The 19,419-nt window shown below is 45.9% G+C and overlaps 1 protein-coding gene and 2 long non-coding RNA genes across 3 annotated transcripts in view; 2 read left to right on the forward strand and 1 right to left on the reverse strand.

Annotated features, from left to right (window-relative positions):
* The window catches only part of LOC308300032 (limbic system-associated membrane protein-like), a gene marked incomplete at both ends in the record, with an annotated part of 209,104 nt that overhangs the window by 52,198 nt on the left and 137,487 nt on the right, over positions 1 to 19,419 (forward strand). The gene's annotated exons all lie outside the window — the stretch shown is intronic.
* Positions 3,810 to 9,079, forward strand: LOC308300038. The gene is made up of 3 exons (XR_013962794.1): positions 3,810 to 3,921; positions 7,796 to 7,935; positions 8,756 to 9,079. It is a non-coding gene; the product is annotated as an uncharacterized lncRNA (long non-coding RNA).
* Positions 14,273 to 18,763, reverse strand: LOC308300036. Its single transcript, XR_013962793.1, has 3 exons — positions 18,652 to 18,763; positions 15,430 to 15,569; positions 14,273 to 14,609 (listed from the first exon to the last, which is right to left on the reverse strand). It is a non-coding gene; the product is annotated as an uncharacterized lncRNA (long non-coding RNA).

Consider the following 19,419-nt stretch of genomic DNA (forward strand, 5'->3'; position numbering starts at 1 on the left):
AGCATTTGTTCACAATGTCATGTGCTTTCGCTGTGAAGATTATGACTCTATCTCAGTATCTCAGTAGGAACTTGTATCTTGCAGCTGCACGTTGTTTATTCATGCTCACACACTCTCCGGCGTCTCCGCATTACATATTCATGAGCTGTTGAGAACACGTCTCAAATATTCACCTTCCAGATCCATGTCTAACACTAACACATCACTGTACTGTAGGGAGACGTAGCCAGGGTGCCAGATACAATGCAACAGAGAGACAAATATGGGATACGATTCACCCCTGTTCACGATTCGATTCTATATAAGGTGACACAATGCGATACGATGCAATTCGGTGTGATGTAATGGATTTATATTAAAGCCCACACATTCATTTCCCAAAACATACGTACTAAAATGCATTATTACATTTTAATTCAAAGGCTCTGCATCTCATATTCAATTCATCAAGACTTTTTTGTTAAAATATTAATGTCTAATTCTCTTATAACACTGAATTGAGCAGGTAAATGTAGAATGTGTCGGGAAAAAAAGAAAATAAAAGAAAAAAGGAAAAAGAAAAACCTTGTTCTGTGTTGCAATTCCTTCTTCTTTCGTGTGTCATCATCAGATGTCCAGATCAGTAGTGTTCAGCCACGCCCTCGTCTCAGGTCCCACATCGAAAAGGCCGGCCTCTGATGGTGGTTTATACAGGGGACAGGTGGTGATTATGTGGTCAGCGGTCTGCTCCGGCTCCCCACACTCACACGCTGCTCCGTCCGCCAGGCCCCACTTCCGCATGGATGCTTTATAGTGTCCGACACCAGTTCTCAGGCGGTTCAACAGACTCCATTGCCGGCGTGGCAGTTCTTCTCCTCTGATACCTCCTCCTGGGTCCTGGATGTAGCCATGGATGCGTGTTGGCCCAGCCGACTCCCACTCCCGCTTCCAGGCTGCCGCCAACCATGCTTCTGTAGACTGGTCCTCAGGGGTGGACCCGAGCAGATCTTGAGCCGCCTTGCTGTACGGCTGGCGGGACTTGAGTCTATTTGGAGGCAGTGCTGTTGTGGTGGTATTGTGCAGGATATGCCAGTGGTGTTTCTTGGTTTTCCTTGCTAGGGCGAGGGTAGCAGCCTCTCGTCGGAGGCCGGCCGGGGCAATTCCTGCTAGTACTGGCAAGTAGAACACGGGGGTGGGCTTCAGACAGCCAGTTATGGTCCTAAGAGCGTTGTTTATGGCAACGTCGACCTTCTTGGCATGTGGGCTCCTGCACCAGGCAGGGGCACAGTATTCGGCTACGGAGAAGACCAGGGCTTGCGTCGAGATTCTGAGCACGTTGGCGGATGCTCCCCAACTGGTACCGGCGAGACGTCGGGTTAGTGAGACCCTAGATGTTACTTTGGCCGTCACTTCTTCAAGGTGTTGTTTGAAGGTGAGTGCTCTGTCCATACGTACGCCAAGGTACCGCGGTGCTTGCTGGGACTCCAGACGATTGTTGTTAACGAACACATCAAGTTCCCTTCTTGCTTCCTTGTTGTTCAGATGGTAAGCTGCTGAGACCGTCTTGCCAATGCTCAGCTGTAGGCGCCACTTGCACAGGTAGGCTGCCAGGATTTCCATATCCTGGTTCAGGCCAGTTTCCATCGCCTCCCATGTTGGTCGCCCCATCATGATGGCCAGGTCATCGGCGTAGCCGTATTTCCGGGATGTTGTATCCGGTAGATCATGGATGTAAATATTGAATAGCATCGGTGCAAGGACAGATCCCTGTGGGACTCCATTCCTCAGCCTCCGGAGCCTGCTGCATTGTCCATCACTGGTCTTTAAGGTGAAGCTGCGGTTTGTGAGCATCTCCATGATGAATTTCACCATATGCCGGTCGGGGATGGTTTTTAGGAGCTTTAGGTGGAGGCCACGGTGCCAGACAGTGTCATAGGCGGCTGTAAGATCTATCAACACTACTCCAGCCTTCTCCTTTTGCTGAAAGCTGTCCTCAATATCCTGAGTCAGCAGTGTCACCTGGTCGACTGTTGACCGTCCGCGACGGAAACCGGCCTGTTCCCGTGGGAGCTGTGGGTCCACTATAGGCTCGATGCGGCTATGGATAATTCTCTCCAAGACCTTGAATGGGACGCAGAGCAGTGATATGGGCCTGTAGGATTTAGGGTCCTCGGCAGGTTTGTTAGGCTTCGGAAGGGCTATGACATCGGCACGGCGCCAGATTTTCGGGAGCTTGGATCTTCGATAGCATGCGGAGTAGAATAAGCAGAGCCATGCGGACGTACTTGCGCTCTGGTGGACCACAAACTCAGGGTGGATGTAGTCATGGCCTGGTGCCTTCCCTTGTTTGAGCTTCTTGATAGCCGCCTGGAGCTCAGCTGTTGTAAAATCTCCAGACATGTTGGCATCCACACTGGCTGCTCTACACAGGGAGGATACCTCGTGAGATACTGAACGGGCAAAGTTTTTATCTGCACCTGGGAAGCAGCCGTTCTTGAGGAGTTGGGACGCGATGGCATTTGCTGTTATTGGGCACTTGGGGACCGATGGTGTTCTGCCTGTCAGCTGGTTGATGGTCCTCCACGCCTTGCGGCTAGAATGGGTGAAGTCGATTGACTCAACAACTTCAGTCCACCTTGACCTTCGGGTAGCGTCCAGCTTCTGCAGGAGAGCAGTTGCAGACTCATCCACTTCTTCCCTGGAGCTTGCCTGCTGGTGGTGGCAAGCTGGTGGGCCGTGTGACAAACGGCAAAGGCCAGGTCCGGGTTGGTGTGGGTGTTCCAACGTGCGGAAAAGAAGCTTGGCGGTTCTTTTGGGTCAAACAGCAGCAACGCATTGGCGCTGGAGGCCCATTGGCTTAATGTCTCCACCCGCTTCGAACGTTATCAGAACATAGAATGTCCATTATCAGCCTTTATTAACTGCATAGAATGCGCCCATTATGGCCATATTGCCCATACTGAGGAACTCATTATGTTTTTATCAGACATAGTCTCTGTTGATTATGGTACGTCCCATGGAAAATGCCCATACTCTCGTTCAGGCACTATGTTTTAATCAGACATTCTGTCTGTTGATAATGTAACGTTCTATTACATCACATCGGCCGATATGTCAGTCACGTGACTGCTGTTTTTTTTTGTTTCGTTTTTTTCAACACTGCTCCCATAACCTTTATTCTCAGTGTTATATGCAATATTTTACGAAAGTTTCTGCATTATATTGTTCACTGATACAAGACTGACAGTCTTATTATAATTATCTTCAAAATAGCGTTGGTACTTTCTCCCTTTTTAGTCCTTACGTCAACATAAACATTCAGATTTCAAAGATACGGCGTTTGCTCAATAGCCAAGGATGTTACAATTATGGACGGCCCCTCACATGTACGCATAATGTTCCGTGTTGTTTAATAATAATCATTTTTGATCCGATCGGTGGCTTTTAACAACGCGACCCCATCGGCCGTTGGGGTGTATTGCACCTTATAACTCCTATCACTGATCTGATTAAAATGCTTTTTACTAAACAATACAGAATGCACTCGTGCCGAGGTTGGGCCGTATATAATTGTAACATCTGTAGCCCCGGGGAAATAACTCTATATTTGAAATCTGAACGTCTTTGTAGATGTACGGAGGGAGAACGTGCAAAGATTATTTTTTTGAAGATATCACGTTGGGAATGCGATTGATCCCAGGCTGAGACTGACTACTGTATCCGGTTATTTCCACGCGTTACGACGCGTTGGCACAGACAGAGTATTTCCGTATCCTGTCCAGGGCGGAAGTAATGTGTAACGCGAAATTATCACACTCAGACTGAACCACCCGGGACCAACCAGGAGGCTAAAACAGAGGCTCGTGGATTGTTGTTTAACTCGTTTCACAAGAGAAAAGAAGCTCGCTTTCGTGGATATCTTCATATAGCGACTCCATTCAGGTAAGAGACAATAGGCATCATCTAGAATGACTCAATGGGGGTGTATTGTTAAAATGTTAGGCTGTTCTACAGTAGGTCTGTAATGTTTTTTCTTTACCTTGCAACACATGCTAACTCTCATGCTAACTGAAAGCTATTAAAGCTAACAACAACAACAGCTCCCTCCCTCAGCCAGGGACCCCTTCTTAGCTGAGAGAGAGATGAAGCAGGGACCCCTTAGCTGAGAGAGCAGGGACCCCTTAGTTGAGAGAGAGATGAAGCAGGGACCCCTTAGCTGAGAGAGAGATGAAGCAGGGACCCCTTAGTTGAGAGAGAGATGAAGCAGGGACCCCTTAGCTGAGAGAGAGATGAAGCAGGGACCCCTTAGTTGAGAGAGAGATGAAGCAGGGACCCCTTAGTTGAGAGAGAGATGAAGCAGGGACCCCTTAGCTGAGAGAGAGATGAAGCAGGGACCCCTTAGCTGAGAGAGATGAAGCAGGGACCCCTTAGCTGAGAGAGAGATGAAGCAGGGACCCCTTAGCTGAGAGAGAGATGAAGCAGGGACCCCTTAGCTGAGAGAGATGAAGCAGGGACCCCTTAGCTGAGAGAGAGATGAAGCAGGGACCCCTTAGCTGAGAGAGATGAAGCAGGGACCCCTTAGCTGAGAGAGATGAAGCAGGGACCCCTTAGCTGAGAGAGAGATGAAGCAGGGACCCCTTAGCTGAGAGAGATGAAGCAGGGACCCCTTAGCCGGGAGAGATGAAGCAGGGACCCCTTAGCTGAGAGAGAGATGAAGCAGGGACCCCTTAGCTGAGAGAGAGATGAAGCAGGGGACCCCTTAGCTGAGAGAGAGATGAAGCAGGGACCCCTTAGCTGAGAGAGAGATGAAGCAGGGACCCCTTAGCTGAGAGAGAGATGAAGCAGGGACCCCTTAGCTGAGAGAGATGAAGCAGGGACCCCTTAGCTGAGAGAGAGATGAAGCCGGGACCCCTTAGCTGAGAGAGAGATGAAGCAGGGACCCCTTAGCTGAGAGAGATGAAGCAGGGACCCCTTAGCCGGGAGAGATGAAGCAGGGACCCCTTAGCTGAGAGAGAGATGAAGCAGGGACCCCTTAGCTGAGAGAGAGATGAAGCAGGGGACCCCTTAGCTGAGAGAGAGATGAAGCAGGGACCCCTTAGCTGAGAGAGAGATGAAGCAGGGACCCCTTAGCTGAGAGAGAGATGAAGCAGGGACCCCTTAGCTGAGAGAGAGATGAAGCAGGGACCCCTTAGCTGAGAGAGATGAAGCAGGGACCCCTTAGCTGAGAGAGAGATGAAGCAGGGACCCCTTAGCTGAGAGAGAGATGAAGCAGGGACCCCTTAGCTGAGAGAGATGAAGCAGGGACCCCTTAGCTGAGAGAGAGATGAAGCAGGGACCCCTTAGCTGAGAGAGATGAAGCAGGGACCCCTTAGCTGAGAGAGATGAAGCAGGGACCCCTTAGCTGAGAGAGAGATGAAGCAGGGACCCCTTAGCTGAGAGAGATGAAGCAGGGACCCCTTAGCCGGGAGAGATGAAGCAGGGACCCCTTAGCTGAGAGAGAGATGAAGCAGGGACCCCTTAGCTGAGAGAGAGATGAAGCAGGGGACCCCTTAGCTGAGAGAGAGATGAAGCAGGGACCCCTTAGCTGAGAGAGAGATGAAGCAGGGACCCCTTAGCTGAGAGAGAGATGAAGCAGGGACCCCTTAGCTGAGAGAGATGAAGCAGGGACCCCTTAGCTGAGAGAGAGATGAAGCCGGGACCCCTTAGCTGAGAGAGAGATGAAGCAGGGACCCCTTAGCTGAGAGAGATGAAGCAGGGACCCCTTAGCCGGGAGAGATGAAGCAGGGACCCCTTAGCTGAGAGAGAGATGAAGCAGGGACCCCTTAGCTGAGAGAGAGATGAAGCAGGGGACCCCTTAGCTGAGAGAGAGATGAAGCAGGGACCCCTTAGCTGAGAGAGAGATGAAGCAGGGACCCCTTAGCTGAGAGAGAGATGAAGCAGGGACCCCTTAGCTGAGAGAGATGAAGCAGGGACCCCTTAGCTGAGAGAGAGATGAAGCAGGGACCCCTTAGCTGAGAGAGAGATGAAGCAGGGACCCCTTAGCTGAGAGAGATGAAGCAGGGACCCCTTAGCTGAGAGAGAGATGAAGCAGGGACCCCTTAGCTGAGAGAGATGAAGCAGGGACCCCTTAGCTGAGAGAGATGAAGCAGGGACCCCTTAGCTGAGAGAGAGATGAAGCAGGGACCCCTTAGCTGAGAGAGATGAAGCAGGGACCCCTTAGCCGGGAGAGATGAAGCAGGGACCCCTTCGCTGAGAGAGATGAAGCAGGGACCCCCTTAGCTGAGAGAGAGATGAAGCAGGGACCCCTTAGCTGAGAGAGAGATGAAGCAGGGACCCCTTAGCTGAGAGAGATGAAGCAGGGACCCCTTAGCTGAGAGAGATGAAGCAGGGACCCCTTAGCTGAGAGAGAGATGAAGCAGGGGACCCCTTAGCTGAGAGAGAGATGAAGCAGGGACCCCTTAGCTGAGAGAGAGATGAAGCAGGGACCCCTTAGCTGAGAGAGAGATGAAGCAGGGACCCCTTAGCTGAGAGATGAAGCAGGGACCCCTTAGCTGAGAGAGAGATGAAGCAGGGACCCCTTAGCTGAGAGAGAGATGAAGCAGGGACCCCTTAGCTGAGAGAGAGATGAAGCAGGGACCCCTTAGCTGAGAAAGCACTGTTCTTTACTTCAACAGAGGTCCGGGACCCCTAGGGGGTCCCCGGGGTTACTACTGGGGGTCCTCCAAATCTTTGAGTGATATAAACCTTTTTTCTACTCCTTTTTTATATTAACTACTTGAACCCTAGTGTCCATATTCTGAGAACTGTAGCCCAAAATAGCAGATCTACAAGCTCACAACGCCTCAATCAGCTGTTTTTGGCAAAGACCTTTGGTGTAGAGGGGAAAAAGAGCAGACCAAGTACAGAGTGAAAGGTCAAGTTTATTAAGTATTGACAGTTCAAGTGGTTAAATATCTGAAAACACAAATTGACATGAAAATACACTGATGATTGTGCTGTCAAACAATGAAACTATATGGAATCTAATCAATCTATGAACAGGTTGTGGGGGTCCCTGCTTCAATCTCTCTCAACTAATGGGTCCTTGGCCTGAAAACGTTGTTTAATCTGTCAATTATTTAAGCAATTAATCAGATTGTGGCATTTGTTTAGCTATTACCTTATACATTTCTGATTAAAGAATAGCTACACATTTGTCAGGCTAAATTGTAACCGTGTTCTTTTCAAATAGGTAATTTAAAAATAAATATTCAAGGCATATTTTTAGCAGGGTTCCCACGGTCATGAAATTACTGGAAATATTTTGAAACAGTCCTGGAAGGTCCAGGAGAAATAGCTATGCATTCTTTGAATATTAGAGGCAGAAATTGTGAAAATAGCCGATCTTCATGCTCACAACGTTGCGAGGCGTTGTGAGCATGTAGATCTGCTATTTTCACAATAGAACAGTGTTATACAACATTTCTCAACTCTTTAGTGCTCGTCAGGGTGCCGGGTCCCCAGTAAAAACATGATTATTTCGGGGTCACGGCCTGAAAAGGTTGAGAACCACTGGCATACACTACCTGTCTTTGGGCATTGTGCATAGGAGTAAGCAACATGTTATTGAGCTGAATTATTGTTATATAGTCCTGTATATTGGGTTAAATATTCTGGAAAAGTTTTGGAAATTAATTGGAAAACATTTGTGGGAACCCTGAGTAATGTGTGTGTGTGTGTGTGTGTGTGTGTGTGTGTGTGTGTGTGTGTGTGTGTGTGTGTGTGTGTGTGTGTGTGTTTGTGTTTGTGTGTTTGTGTGTGTGTGTATTACTACCAGCGGGGCATCCTGGCCTACCAGTTCAAAGAAAGGCCCAAGAACATTCGCTTCATCGACGAGGAAGATGCAGGCTGCCACGGTGCCCCAGCCCCACAGACCAGCTACGTCACCATCATCCCAGCCAACCCCATAAGCACCAGGTAGGCCTGTCACAATTATTACCAGGGTTCCCACGGTCATGAAATTCCTGGAAATATTTTGAGATTAGAATCATATTTTTCCAGTACTGGAAAAGTTTTGGAATTGATCAAGGCTCCTGGAAGGCCCTGGAAAAAATAGCTATGCATTGTCTTTGGTTATTGATTTGGTTAATACCTCTGAAATGGCAAATTAAACATGGGCCAAATTGTCAAATATTAGAGCCAGAAATTGTGAAAATAGCCGATCTACATGCTCACAACGTCTCGCAGCGCAGTTTTGGAAATTAATTGATAAAAAGCTGTGGGAACCCTGTTTTAGTTCTTTAGCACGGTATTAATAGAAATTCCAGCGATTATGTGCCGATTTGATTACGATTACTAAACTAGTAAGACGCCTCAGGGCGACAATTCTTGGCCATCTGGCCAGTGATGTATATCGGACCAGTTACCCATATACTATATGGAGATCCATGTACTGTACGTCCCTTTTATGCCCATACATGGAGATCCCTGTCTGAACCAGCCGCACATAATATGGGCTGTCTTCCTCCACATATGGGCAATTCCATTATGCAGTTCTGTTAGATATGGGCTTAATCAGGAATCTCCATATATGGGCATAAAAGATTCTGGGGAATACCCATATATGGACTTTTACATAGGTGATGTCACCGGATGTATCAAGGGAACCAACCCATATGTAAAAATGTGTACACACACACGTCTACACGGAGATAAGCTGTGACATTTCTCATGGCAACCTTAAGTCGCAATTAGTTGGGGCACTCCAAATTTACACAAACTCTGTTTTTCTCCACAGATGAAGCCCAAACATGCCAGGAAGGTCAACGTTGCGGCTGACTCTGGATTGCCACAGTGACCTCCGAGAGAGCAGCATGGATCTGTCTACAGCAGGATCAGCATGTGCGACCACTGGAGCACTTTTGGACTGAACTCTTTACATTTGGATTTGGTGGACAGATTTGTGGAGTATTTATCTGCAACTGCCTGAGGACAATGAAACAAAATGGACTTCCAGGAGCTGCTCACCAGCTTCTACCGGAATGGAGAGCACCTCCCACGGTCACCAGCCCATTCGCCTATAACTTATTCGCCTTAACAGATTTCGCTCTTTCACCGTGCATGGAGGAGAGTCTTTTCACGGCCGTTGAAGAGCCATTTCGCCTAAATGTTCAAGGGTCCGTCTTTTTTATCCATTTTGCCTGGCTGCCACGCTGTGGGCAGACAGACAGACAGGTAGACAGACAGACAGACAGACAGACAGACAGACAGAATTTGGCACAGAGCAGAGGAGCGCGAACCAGACACCACTTCACCATAATAAAGCAGCAGTAGTAGGCTATCTTCCAAATCAAATTGTCAGGAGGACATCATGTCATGACTCATGACCTTGCGCAGCAGTGCACGTATCAATTAATTAATTATTTAGACACTGATTCCAAAGCTCTAATCTGTATGTCTGCTCAATTCTGCTGTAAACATAATGTTGGCCTTCGTTCCATTTTGGGGGCTGGGCGGCCAACAAAGTAAATCGTCACTGTCGGGCAGAAACCTTGTATCTCCAAGTTTCAAATGTGTACATTTTTTCGCAAAGCCCTGCTTCATCAAACAAGGCTGTCGCACAAAAGTAGTGAAAACAGCCGATCTACAAGCACACAACGCCTCTTTAATTACTTTATTAAATGATAAATACAAAACAAACGGTTTTCTACCCGACAACGACAAATTATAACTCAAGTAATTGGCCCACTGGCTTGTCACTTGTCATGATCTGAAATGGCAAATCTTTGAGTAGCAGCAGCGCTATGGAGAGAGATCTCTCTCTATAGCGCGCAATTAGGGCCTCCAACTATTTTTCCCGGGCTGAATCAGGGGCCCAGCACGTCCCTGGTTCTCAACCTGTGGGTCAGTACTCTGTTAACTGTTACTCTTGTTGCATCGAGGGCAGACGTTTTGAAAATGGTGCATTATCTTGTGGAAGAATACATGGAAAATATATATATAAGCTGTATCACAATACACAATCTTATCACGATTCTTTCTCATGTTGGTTTTTATGTTTATCTTTCAAGTTACTTAACAGTCAACCTCCTACAAGATAACAAAAAATAAAAGGGAAAAAGGATGAGGTTTGACAACTACTGATTTAGACGAAATTGCTAATTCTCTGTATTAACAATTCAACATGCATTGTATCACGATATATACTGTATATAATATATCTGAAGAGGCGTATCAACGATATGTATCACCAAATGCCAATTGTCTTTGTAAGCTTCAGGTGGTTGTTATGGTAACGCCTGCTGTCAATCAAATTGTTGCCTTCATCTGTCAATCACTGTTGGTTTTCGACCGTGTTATGCTGTGCTGGTGCTTTTGTTTTAAGATCTTTTGCATGTTACTGTTTTTGTATCAATAAATGATTTTTCATATCCAACTTAATATCTACTCTCTGGACTTACTAACCACACACTACATGCGTGTATGTTTTATGCTTGTTTATGCTTGTTTATGCTCGCAGTAGGGCTTATTGGTAAGCCGTGAGTCAGATGATAAACCTTTGTGCTGTATACAGTATGTCTGCTTTACAGTAACAATTAGTGTGCTATTACATAGTAATAATGCAGTGATACAACTAAGCAGTTAAAATTAGCCAAAAATAGCAGATCTACAAGCTCACAATGCCTCGCGCTGCGAGGCCGTGTGAGTTTGTAGATCGGCTATATTCGGCAAAGAGTTTTGTGTCGTGGAGAAAAAGAGCAGACCAAGTACAGAGTGAAAGGTCAAGTTTATTAAGTATTGACGGTTCAAGTGGTTACAGTAAATACTCTGATGATTTTGCTGTCAAATAATGGAACTATGGAATCACTGAAAAGGTTATAGGGGTCCCTGCTTCATTTCTCTCTCAACTAAAGGGTCCTTGGCCTGAACACATTGAAGACCTCTGCTGTAGAGCTCTGTAGACCCTGATATTAGATAGGTGATAGTGGAGGGTTTAGCACACAACACTGTAGAGCTCTGTAGACCCTGATGTTAGATAGGAGGGTGTGGAGTCTATGGTTATCATTCACTATAGGTTATCATTCACCATCGTCGGCAGGTTAATATTCACCAGTGTCAGCAGTTAATCATTCACCAGCGTCGGCAGGTTAGCATTCACCAGCCTCGGACTAATGGGACATCGGACTAATAACATTAAAAAACGCTGCACGCCCCATCTACTGTATCTGTTAATAGACTGAATGTCCTTTTGGACATTAGGATGTCCTAACCCTAACCCTAACCCTAACCCTGTCCGCCGTCTGTCTGCACTGATACTAAACAGTGTCACCACCCACCACCATGGTAATAGCCGCATACTGAAACAATGCACAAATTATATTTGTCATGACTGACATCACTGATACTAAACAGTGCCCAAAATGACTGACATCACGGAGTTGTCACAGACTGGCATGGGCACAGAACACCAAATATGGGCATAACAGAGAGCCAGATATAGATATACAATGGGTATTACACAACTTTATCTGAGCTTTATGAAGTTTATAATGAAGTTCATAGTGTATAATGACATCTTATCATAAATACATAAAACTTAATGAAGTTCTTTCTTTCTTTCTTTTTCCTTTATTAATTCAGGGGAGCCCATTGAGAGCAAGCTCTCTTTTTCAAGGACACCCTGATCACATCATAAAAAACCACACAAGCAATGTAAAATACAATAGACAATCAAACCACAGTATAACGTTACAGATGCAGGAAGTACATAACATATAATATAGTTCTTACACAAAACATGTGCATTCACTATGTAGTGTGCCCTCAAGGAGCACTTTAAATGTCCCTATAGAGACCAATCGAACCAGTTTCAGAGATTCCTGAAGTTTATCCCACTTGTGTGGAGCATAATACTTGAAGGCCGTCTTTCCTTGCTCACTATTCATAGTTGGACAGGAATACCTAATGAATACCTGTGAGCGAGTTGCATGTCCAGTGACTATTGGTTCTACCAATGTGGATAAATACAAAGGAAGTTTACCACAGAAGGCCTTATAAATAAATAAAATACAGTGTTGCTCTCTATGAACTGTGAGAGATGGCCAACCTACTTTTTCATATAATAAACAATGATGGGTAAGATAATCATCACCAGTTATAAACCGCAAGGCACGGTGGTAGACAGCATCAAGAGGCTTCAGTGTGGAGAGTGAGGCATGCATGTACACAGCACATCACCATAATCAAAGACCGACATTATAACAGATTGTTCAGCGAGAGAGAGAGAGAGAACAAAGAAAAGTCTGACGATTTGATAACCCTAACCCTACAGCCCATTAGTCCGAAACTAGTGAATGCTTACCTGGTGAATTCTAACCCTAAACTTAACCCTAACCAATGTAGGACTAATGAACCTTTGTAGTTATGGGTAGTCCCCTCAGATACAGGGGTCCCCATCCTAAATACTACAGGGTAGTATCAACATCTGTTGTTCATTGGCTAGTTGAAAATAGCATATCTTCTAAGGTTCTGGGTTCAACGTTAAACGTTTTCAGGCCAAGGAGGTCCCTATAACCTTTTCAGTGATTCCATAGTTCCATTGTTTGACAGCAAAATCATCAGAGTATTTACTGTAACCACTTGAACCGTCAATACTTAATAAACTTGACCTTTCACTCTGTACTTGGTCTGCTCTTTTTCTCCACGACACAAAACTCTTTGCCGAATATAGCCGATCTACAAACTCACACGGCCTCGCAGCGCGAGGCATTGTGAGCTTGTAGATCTGCTATTTTTGGCTAATTTTAACTGCTTAGTTGTATCACTGCATTATTACTATGTAATAGCACACTAATTGTTACTGTAAAGCAGACATACTGTATACAGCACAAAGGTTTATCATCTGACTCACGGCTTACCAATAAGCCCTACTGCGAGCATAAACAAGCATAAACAAGCATAAAACATACACGCATGTAGTGTGTGGTTAGTAAGTCCAGAGAGTAGATATTAAGTTGGATATGAAAAATCATTTATTGATACAAAAACAGTAACATGCAAAAGATCTTAAAACAAAAGCACCAGCACAGCATAACACGGTCGAAAACCAACAGTGATTGACAGATGAAGGCAACAATTTGATTGACAGCAGGCGTTACCATAACAACCACCTGAAGCTTACAAAGACAATTGGCATTTGGTGATACATATCGTTGATACGCCTCTTCAGATATATTATATACAGTATATATCGTGATACAATGCATGTTGAATTGTTAATACAGAGAATTAGCAATTTCGTCTAAATCAGTAGTTGTCAAACCTCATCCTTTTTCCCTTTTATTTTTTGTTATCTTGTAGGAGGTTGACTGTTAAGTAACTTGAAAGATAAACATAAAAACCAACATGAGAAAGAATCGTGATAAGATTGTGTATTGTGATACAGCTTATATATATATTTTCCATGTATTCTTCCACAAGATAATGCACCATTTTCAAAACGTCTGCCCTCGATGCAACAAGAGTAACAGTTAACAGAGTACTGACCCACAGGTTGAGAACCAGGGACGTGCTGGGCCCCTGATTCAGCCCGGGAAAAATAGTTGGAGGCCCTAATTGCGCGCTATAGAGAGAGATCTCTCTCCATAGCGCTGCTGCTACTCAAAGATTTGCCATTTCAGATCATGACAAGTGACAAGCCAGTGGGCCAATTACTTGAGTTATAATTTGTCGTTGTCGGGTAGAAAACCGTTTGTTTTGTATTTATCATTTAATAAAGTAATTAAAGAGGCGTTGTGTGCTTGTAGATCGGCTGTTTTCACTACTTTTGTGCGACAGCCTTGTTTGATGAAGCAGGGCTTTGCGAAAAAATGTACACATTTGAAACTTGGAGATACAAGGTTTCTGCCCGACAGTGACGATTTACTTTGTTGGCCGCCCAGCCCCCAAAATGGAACGAAGGCCAACATTATGTTTACAGCAGAATTGAGCAGACATACAGATTAGAGCTTTGGAATCAGTGTCTAAATAATTAATTAATTGATACGTGCACTGCTGCGCAAGGTCATGAGTCATGACATGATGTCCTCCTGACAATTTGATTTGGAAGATAGCCTACTACTGCTGCTTTATTATGGTGAAGTGGTGTCTGGTTCGCGCTCCTCTGCTCTGTGCCAAATTCTGTCTGTCTGTCTGTCTGTCTGTCTGTCTGTCTACCTGTCTGTCTGTCTGCCCACAGCGTGGCAGCCAGGCAAAATGGATAAAAAAGACGGACCCTTGAACATTTAGGCGAAATGGCTCTTCAACGGCCGTGAAAAGACTCTCCTCCATGCACGGTGAAAGAGCGAAATCTGTTAAGGCGAATAAGTTATAGGCGAATGGGCTGGTGACCGTGGGAGGTGCTCTCCATTCCGGTAGAAGCTGGTGAGCAGCTCCTGGAAGTCCATTTTGTTTCATTGTCCTCAGGCAGTTGCAGATAAATACTCCACAAATCTGTCCACCAAATCCAAATGTAAAGAGTTCAGTCCAAAAGTGCTCCAGTGGTCGCACATGCTGATCCTGCTGTAGACAGATCCATGCTGCTCTCTCGGAGGTCACTGTGGCAATCCAGAGTCAGCCGCAACGTTGACCTTCCTGGCATGTTTGGGCTTCATCTGTGGAGAAAAACAGAGTTTGTGTAAATTTGGAGTGCCCCAACTAATTGCGACTTAAGGTTGCCATGAGAAATGTCACAGCTTATCTCCGTGTAGACGTGTGTGTGTACACATTTTTACATATGGGTTGGTTCCCTTGATACATCCGGTGACATCACCTATGTAAAAGTCCATATATGGGTATTCCCCAGAATCTTTTATGCCCATATATGGAGATTCCTGATTAAGCCCATATCTAACAGAACTGCATAATGGAATTGCCCATATGTGGAGGAAGACAGCCCATATTATGTGCGGCTGGTTCAGACAGGGATCTCCATGTATGGGCATAAAAGGGACGTACAGTACATGGATCTCCATATAGTATATGGGTAACTGGTCCGATATACATCACTGGCCAGATGGCCAAGAATTGTCGCCCTGAGGCGTCTTACTAGTTTAGTAATCGTAATCAAATCGGCACATAATCGCTGGAATTTCTATTAATACCGTGCTAAAGAACTAAAACAGGGTTCCCACAGCTTTTTATCAATTAATTTCCAAAACTGCGCTGCGAGACGTTGTGAGCATGTAGATCGGCTATTTTCACAATTTCTGGCTCTAATATTTGACAATTTGGCCCATGTTTAATTTGCCATTTCAGAGGTATTAACCAAATCAATAACCAAAGACAATGCATAGCTATTTTTTCCAGGGCCTTCCAGGAGCCTTGATCAATTCCAAAACTTTTCCAGTACTGGAAAAATATGATTCTAATCTCAAAATATTTCCAGGAATTTCATGACCGTGGGAACCCTGGTAATAATTGTGACAGGCCTACCTGGTGCTTATGGGGTTGGCTGGGATGATGGTGACGTAGCTGGTCTGTGGGGCTGGGGCACCGTGGCAGCCTGCATCTTCCTCGTCGATGAAGCGAATGTTCTTGGGCCTTTCTTTGAACTGGTAGGCCAGGATGCCCCGCTGGTAGTAATACACACACACACAAACACACAAACACAAACACAAACACACACACACACACACACACACACACACACACACACACACACACACACACACACACACACACACACACACACACACACACACACACACACACATTACTCAGGGTTCCCACAAATGTTTTCCAATTAATTTCCAAAACTTTTCCAGAATATTTAACCCAATATACAGGACTATATAACAATAATTCAGCTCAATAACATGTTGCTTACTCCTATGCACAATGCCCAAAGACAGGTAGTGTATGCCAGTGGTTCTCAACCTTTTCAGGCCGTGACCCCGAAATAATCATGTTTTTACTGGGGACCCGGCACCCTGAAGAGCACTAAAGAGTTGAGAAATGTTGTATAACACTGTTCTATTGTGAAAATAGCAGATCTACATGCTCACAACGCCTCGCAACGTTGTGAGCATGAAGATCGGCTATTTTCACAATTTCTGCCTCTAATATTCAAAGAATGCATAGCTATTTCTCCTGGACCTTCCAGGACTGTTTCAAAATATTTCCAGTAATTTCATGACCGTGGGAACCCTGCTAAAAATATGCCTTGAATATTTATTTTTAAATTACCTATTTGAAAAGAACACGGTTACAATTTAGCCTGACAAATGTGTAGCTATTCTTTAATCAGAATGTATAAGGTAATAGCTAAACAAATGCCACAATCTGATTAATTGCTTAAATAATTGACAGATTAAACAACGTTTTCAGGCCAAGGACCCATTAGTTGAGAGAGATTGAAGCAGGGACCCCCACAACCTGTTCATAGATTGATTAGATTCCATATAGTTTCATTGTTTGACAGCACAATCATCAGTGTATTTTCATGTCAATTTGTGTTTTCAGATATTTAACCACTTGAACTGTCAATACTTAATAAACTTGACCTTTCACTCTGTACTTGGTCTGCTCTTTTTCCCCTCTACACCAAAGGTCTTTGCCAAAAACAGCTGATTGAGGCGTTGTGAGCTTGTAGATCTGCTATTTTGGGCTACAGTTCTCAGAATATGGACACTAGGGTTCAAGTAGTTAATATAAAAAAGGAGTAGAAAAAAGGTTTATATCACTCAAAGATTTGGAGGACCCCCAGTAGTAACTCCGGGGACCCCCTAGGGGGGGGGGTCTCAGCTAAGGGGTCCCTGCTTCATCTCTCTCTCAGCTAAGGGGTCCCTGCTTCATCTCTCTCTCAGCTAAGGGGTCCCTGCTTCATCTCTCTCTCAGCTAAGGGGTCCCCTGCTTCATCTCTCTCTCAGCTAAGGGGTCCCTGCTTCATCTCTCTCAGCTAAGGGGTCCCTGCTTCATCTCTCTCAGCTAAGGGGTCCCTGCTTCATCTCTCTCTCAGCTAAGGGGTCCCTGCTTCATCTCTCTCTCAGCTAAGGGGGTCCCTGCTTCATCTCTCTCAGCGAAGGGGTCCCTGCTTCATCTCTCCCGGCTAAGGGGTCCCTGCTTCATCTCTCTCAGCTAAGGGGTCCCTGCTTCATCTCTCTCTCAGCTAAGGGGTCCCTGCTTCATCTCTCTCAGCTAAGGGGTCCCTGCTTCATCTCTCTCAGCTAAGGGGTCCCTGCTTCATCTCTCTCTCAGCTAAGGGGTCCCTGCTTCATCTCTCTCTCAGCTAAGGGGTCCCTGCTTCATCTCTCTCTCAGCTAAGGGGTCCCTGCTTCATCTCTCTCTCAGCTAAGGGGTCCCCTGCTTCATCTCTCTCTCAGCTAAGGGGTCCCTGCTTCATCTCTCTCAGCTAAGGGGTCCCTGCTTCATCTCTCTCAGCTAAGGGGTCCCTGCTTCATCTCTCTCTCAGCTAAGGGGTCCCTGCTTCATCTCTCTCTCAGCTAAGGGGGTCCCTGCTTCATCTCTCTCAGCGAAGGGGTCCCTGCTTCATCTCTCCCGGCTAAGGGGTCCCTGCTTCATCTCTCTCAGCTAAGGGGTCCCTGCTTCATCTCTCTCTCAGCTAAGGGGTCCCTGCTTCATCTCTCTCAGCTAAGGGGTCCCTGCTTCATCTCTCTCAGCTAAGGGGTCCCTGCTTCATCTCTCTCTCAGCTAAGGGGTCCCTGCTTCATCTCTCTCAGCTAAGGGGTCCCTGCTTCATCTCTCTCTCAGCTAAGGGGTCCCTGCTTCATCTCTCTCTCAGCTAAGGGGTCCCTGCTTCATCTCTCTCAGCTAAGGGGTCCCTGCTTCATCTCTCTCTCAGCTAAGGGGTCCCTGCTTCATCTCTCTCTCAGCTAAGGGGTCCCTGCTTCATCTCTCTCTCAGCTAAGGGGTCCCCTGCTTCATCTCTCTCTCAGCTAAGGGGTCCCTGCTTCATCTCTCTCTCAGCTAAGGGGTCCCTGCTTCATCTCTCCCGGCTAAGGGGTCCCTGCTTCATCTCTCTCAGCTAAGGGGTCCCTGCTTCATCTCTCTCTCAGCTAAGGGGTCCCTGCTTCATCTCTCTCAGCTAAGGGGTCCCTGCTTCATCTCTCTCTCAGCTAAGGGGTCCCTGCTTCATCTCTCTCAGCTAAGGGGTCCCTGCTTCATCTCTCTCTCAGCTAAGGGGTCCCTGCTTCATCTCTCTCTCAGCTAAGGGGTCCCTGCTTCATCTCTCTCAGCTAAGGGGTCCCTGCTTCATCTCTCTCTCAGCTAAGGGGTCCCTGCTTCATCTCTCTCTCAACTAAGGGGTCCCTGCTTCATCTCTCTCTCAACTAAGGGGTCCCTGCTTCATCTCTCTCTCAGCTAAGGGGTCCCTGCTTCATCTCTCTCTCAACTAAGGGGTCCCTGCTTCATCTCTCTCTCAGCTAAGGGGTCCCTGCTTCATCTCTCTCTCAACTAAGGGGTCCCTGCTCTCTCAGCTAAGGGGTCCCTGCTTCATCTCTCTCTCAGCTAAGAAGGGGTCCCTGGCTGAGGGAGGGAGCTGTTGTTGTTGTTAGCTTTAATAGCTTTCAGTTAGCATGAGAGTTAGCATGTGTTGCAAGGTAAAGAAAAAACATTACAGACCTACTGTAGAACAGCCTAACATTTTAACAATACACCCCCATTGAGTCATTCTAGATGATGCCTATTGTCTCTTACCTGAATGGAGTCGCTATATGAAGATATCCACGAAAGCGAGCTTCTTTTCTCTTGTGAAACGAGTTAAACAACAATCCACGAGCCTCTGTTTTAGCCTCCTGGTTGGTCCCGGGTGGTTCAGTCTGAGTGTGATAATTTCGCGTTACACATTACTTCCGCACTGGACAGGATACGGAAATACTCTGTCTGTGCCAACGCGTCGTAACGCGTGGAAATAACCGGATACAGTAGTCAGTCTCAGCCTGGGATCAATCGCATTCCGAACGTGATATCTTCAAAAAAATAATCTTTGCACGTTCTCCCTCCGTACATCTACAAAGACGTTCAGATTTCAAATATAGAGTTATTTCCCCGGGGCTACAGATGTTACAATTATATACGGCCCAACCTCGGCACGAGTGCATTCTGTATTGTTTAGTAAAAAGCATTTTAATCAGATCAGTGATAGGAGTTATAAGGTGCAATACACCCCAACGGCCGATGGGGTCGCGTTGTTAAAAGCCACCGATCGGATCAAAAATGATTATTATTAAACAACACGGAACATTATGCGTACATGTGAGGGGCCGTCCATAATTGTAACATCCTTGGCTATTGAGCAAACGCCGTATCTTTGAAATCTGAATGTTTATGTTGACGTAAGGACTAAAAAGGGAGAAAGTACCAACGCTATTTTGAAGATAATTATAATAAGACTGTCAGTCTTGTATCAGTGAACAATATAATGCAGAAACTTTCGTAAAATATTGCATATAACACTGAGAATAA

This window comes from Nannobrachium achirus (genome assembly GCF_963921795.1).
Source record: "Nannobrachium achirus genome assembly, chromosome: 15".
Taxonomy (NCBI): domain Eukaryota; kingdom Metazoa; phylum Chordata; class Actinopteri; order Myctophiformes; family Myctophidae; genus Nannobrachium; species Nannobrachium achirus.